Below are 4,786 nucleotides of genomic sequence, written 5' to 3' on the forward strand. Positions count from 1 at the left end.
CTTACAACCCCAGACGGGACCYCCGCTCACAGGATCAACATCTCCTTATGGTTTCCCTCACTCACTTTAAGACCCGTGGTGACCGTGCCTTCTCCTCTGTGGCCCCCAGGCTCTGGAATGAACTCCCTGTTAATCTGCGCTCCATTGATAACCTTGTCTCTTTCAAGACACTCCTAAAAACTCACTTTTTCTCTCAAGCGTTTAGCTAACCATTTCACCATTACTGCCAGCCTACCTCAAATGCTCGCCCATCTGTTTTTAATTATTGAACTTACGCCATATTTTCTCTCCCACATTCATTATGTTTTTGTGTATTATTGTATATTTTGCCCTGCATTGATCTTGTGTTTGATTTACAATTTTAGAAATTTTTTCTTGATTTGATGTTTCAGTTTTTTGTTGCTTATGTGTAATTATGTTTTTCTGTTTCATCTTATTCCACCWTTTTTATACKGTTAATGTTTGTACAGCACCTTGTGAATATATTTCTGTGAAAGGCACTTTATAAATAAAACTTTACTTACATACTTTACTTATCATTTTGCAGGTATATGGACATAGTCAATCCCATTGATTTTTTAAAAATTCATCTTTATTTTACATGTTATATAGCCTGYAGGATGTAAAAAAACAAACAACCAATAAAGTTAAACAACCATCTCTCAACCTGCTCTGCTGCTAGAAATAAGTTCTACTTGTCTCCCCGTCCTCCTTTCCTTGCTCCTCTGGGCTGCAGTTGCTGTTATCTCTGCCCARTCTTCTGCCTGTCCTCATGACCGACAGTCCACTTCAACCCCCGCCCCCCAATAAGAATATTTTTGTGAATTTTACAGATTTTTGAGGGCAGCTAACCGTCCAGAGGGGTTGACATGCATGTAACATCACACAAGATATTTGTTTCAAGGGGCAATATTATGTGTTTCTCAGGCATATATTTAAATTCTATACCATAATAAAGTCACCTTCAGTTGTTATTAAAATGCTGGTTTTATGTTTAAATAGAAAATAAACTTGACTTCTCATCATACCTGTTTCTAAACACCTTGAAATTGGCCTCTGTCTCTTTGAGAACCTCCTTCTGATCCCTCCGTGCCCATTTCAGCACAGGGCCAGGTGTGTGTGCTCTGTGATGAGGAAGCTCAGCTTGGAGACACAGCCCAGAGGAGGAGCTGGTCCCAAAAGGAGGTTCTAGACCCAACCAGTTGTTTTTGCTCCCCTGCCTGGCTGCCTAAAAACGCTGCAGGATTTCTCAAACATGCATGAATGAGTCAAAGTATGGCTCTGGGTATGTTTTTGATGAGAGGATAACATTATAACATGATATAAAACTCAAAAAAGTTGATCTTACATGATATTGCCCCTTTAAGAATTTGGCAGCATACTACCTAGTAATTACCACGTACATACCTAACAGGAAATGTACCAGGTAAGTACCTTCTCTACCTGGCACAAATTATGTACTACCAAGTCTCTGGTGACATGTGATAAACGTTTCTTCTAACACTTGTTTCATTAATCCAAGCCTTTTACATGTATGGCCTTGAAAATCTTTTTAGGCCTACTTTTTGTCTGCTTGCAGCTCTCAGRGGTGTAAACCACCGTGATGAATCACTTTAATGAATCTCATACATCTTGAAGAGGCTGACGACGCTGCATGATTCAGTGTTATTCAATTCTATAACAATGCTGAGAACTTCCTCAGCATCTTCCCGTGGTAAAGTTGGGGTGCCATTTGAGCAYGAGGCACCAGATGGCAAACAGATTTGTCCGTGTTCTTTCCAGATTTGAGTGCTAGCTGCCTGCCCATAATGAGCTGATCTAACAGACTTTGCAGCTGGGCTCATCCGCAGTGATAATCAAATCCATGAAAGCAATTACCAATAACTGTACTTTTAAAAGCTCATTACAACTACTGGAAGGATGGCGTGGCCATCGATCAGGCTTTTCATTAATGCCGAAAAATTCTTCATTGTATATTTATTTWAAATTCCATAACCGCAGAAAATGATCAACCTAAACGCTGTAATCTTTGCAAACAGGGCAGTCAGAAATATTTCATGGCTTCTGCATTAGAGCAACAGCAACACAGCGACGCTTACAGAAGAACTCTGGGTTGGAACTTAGTTGAGGAGCTTGTTCTCGTGGGTTGAACAATGTGTGCTGTGCTGTGTGAGTCAGAGTTCTTGAAGAGGAGGAGAGTGGAGAAAGGTTGCATCCTTGTCATGGTGTTGCTCTACATTCAGTCTGGGTGATCATGAGCCGGAGCTGCTGTACGGGGCTGTAGGCAGCAATGAATCACAGACATGTTGAAACTCTGTAGTGGCACAGATTCCTCTTTAAAAACAAGCCCACTGTCCTTTTTTCCATTTACTCCCCTCTAATGTGATCTTTCCGACCCTTTCCTCCACACATAATAGGAGACATTTTATGCCTATTGTCATAACAACAAACTCCTAATATGCACAAAAAATATGAGAGGCTGAGTGCCTCAGTTTTCTACAATAGCTCTTTGTGAAGCACTTGGGTCAACACTTGTTTTAAAATATGTTATATAAATAAAACTGGCACTGACATTCAGTAACCTGGCTCACAGTTCAGACCTGCCACTGAATAACGTTTTTAACTATTTGATTGAAATAACATTAAATATAAATCTGAACTCAGTCAATGCACARTAAAAAGGTTTTCACACACTTGGGGGTGGTCTGGACCCATTTTGTTCTCATAAGTTTTATAGTCTGAACATAATTTGACCCGAACCAAGCCGTACGATCTAAAGAACTGACGCAAGCAGGCAGGCAGCAGAGTACGGTAGATATTTAAAGGTAAAAATAAAAGTCTGCTCAGCTGACTGAAGATAACACCAATCCTTGGAAATAATGTGAAGCTACATCTTATTTTGTTTAAGTTGTAAATTTTTAACTAGATGTTTCGATGAAAATTTAATCAGATTCCTTTTCAACATATATGACCTGTTTTGAGATTATTACAGATTACAAGACATCATATGAGCGAGTGCTCCTTTACTTTATTGTTGTTTCACCTCCATAATGAGTAGGGGCGCAACAACACATGTAACTGTTCAATACAGTGCTTTAGGTTCAATACATACTATGTATGGAACAATACAGATTTTTAAAATGTATTTTATCAACTTGTCTTCTGAAGATGCTCTGTGTCAAAGGATCAGTGGATCTGTGCTCGACTACTCTACCTAGGATGCATTGAGTGCAGATCCACTGAGAAACTTGCTGTTTCAGCAACATTTAATTTAAAAACTGTACTTTTGAGGTTAAACAAATGTTCATAATTAATATAAATAAATTACAAGTTGAAAGGGGCATGGACATTTCTCTTTTTTATATTGAAAAAATATCAAACCGTGAGACTAAAGTATCGGACTGAACTGAATTGTGAATTTTCTATATCCCCTAATGATGAGTTGTATCAATCAGAGGATGTCTGAGCAGCAATATGTTCAGTTGTATTAATCTTAAGAAACAAAGAGTTAATAAATTCACAAAGCTGTGCAGAAAACTGATGTCTGAGTATTGTGGAATTTTACAGTCTTTGCTCTGATCCTGAGCTATGTAAAATCATTAATAACTGTTTTTTTTTTTGTTTACATACCTGCTCCCTCCTGCAGGACTTGCTACATCAAACAAACACACATCCAATTTTACACCTGATGAGCTTGACCCACAGCCTCAGGTATTCTAGAAGGCAACACTGACCACCAAGCGACTGTGTCCCCTCACTCATAATTGTCGTGTCTTTATTTCCTCTWTATCAATTATAACAATTTATAACCAAATGTGAACAGAGGCGTCAGCACGGCCCACTTACTTTAATGCAAACATGTCTAACGAACRTTAACTCAGACTTATTTGGATGCAGCCTTTCAGAAAAATCAATAGCTTAAATGAAAATCCAGAAGAAATTCTCTCTGTAACACTTAGTGAATGCTACTGGCAGTTGTTCCTTCAGACGAGCMATTAATGGTCAGACAAAGGTAACATTACTTCAAACATCCTACTCAGCTAAAGCAACAATTAACCTTTAACTGCTAATTGTTTGTTATTCCTCCTGAACTCTGCACCTGCACATCTGTTAGACTGGAGCTGTCCTACATAACAAGGTGGCACAGCAAACATTTTTTTATGTTTCCCTGGGCACAGCAGTGCWCCACAGTGGCACTTCAACATTCTGACATTGAAACATTGTTCATCTGCAGTGGCTGAGTTGAGTGAACATCATCACAATCTAGAAAAGTATGCTGAGCTCTTGGAAAAGCACTTGAAAATCCAGCCCATCATTATATCACAAACCCCAACGACAGAGGATCAGCGTGGGCTTCTGAAGAAGCCTTTTGGGAGAATGACACTGGATATATGCAGCAGTGGAGATGTGTCTCATCACCACTCACACAAGGACCGACACATCTGCCTTTGCACAAAGTCAGGCTGTCTCAGGTGTTTTATTTCCTCTCATTCCAGCTTAACATTAGTTTGAACTGCATCMACAAGGAAGACCTTTAACCCCTCGGATCAAATAGAGTATTACTGTACAACAAACTTAGAAAAATGTAAGTTAAGATATTCAAATGTGCGTACTAAGCTTTTGAAAATTAATCTTTATATGATCTCTGTTGTCATAAACATTAATCAGCATTATGGAAGGTGAAAACGTGATAATGTTTTTGCTCCCTTCTCTCTCTCTCTCTCTCTCTCTCTCTCTCTCTCTCTCTCTCTCTCTCTCTCTCTCTCTCTCTCTCTGTGTGTGTGTG

At 39.2% G+C, this 4,786-nt stretch overlaps 1 protein-coding gene across 5 annotated transcripts in view; it reads right to left on the reverse strand.

Moving 5' to 3' along the window:
* Window positions 1-4,786, reverse strand: part of citb (citron rho-interacting serine/threonine kinase b) — a 95,601-nt gene that overhangs the window by 83,278 nt on the left and 7,537 nt on the right. The gene's annotated exons all lie outside the window — the stretch shown is intronic.

The sequence above is a fragment of the Austrofundulus limnaeus genome, unplaced genomic scaffold (assembly GCF_001266775.1).
Source record: "Austrofundulus limnaeus strain Quisiro unplaced genomic scaffold, Austrofundulus_limnaeus-1.0 Scaffold445, whole genome shotgun sequence".
NCBI lineage: Eukaryota > Metazoa > Chordata > Actinopteri > Cyprinodontiformes > Rivulidae > Austrofundulus > Austrofundulus limnaeus.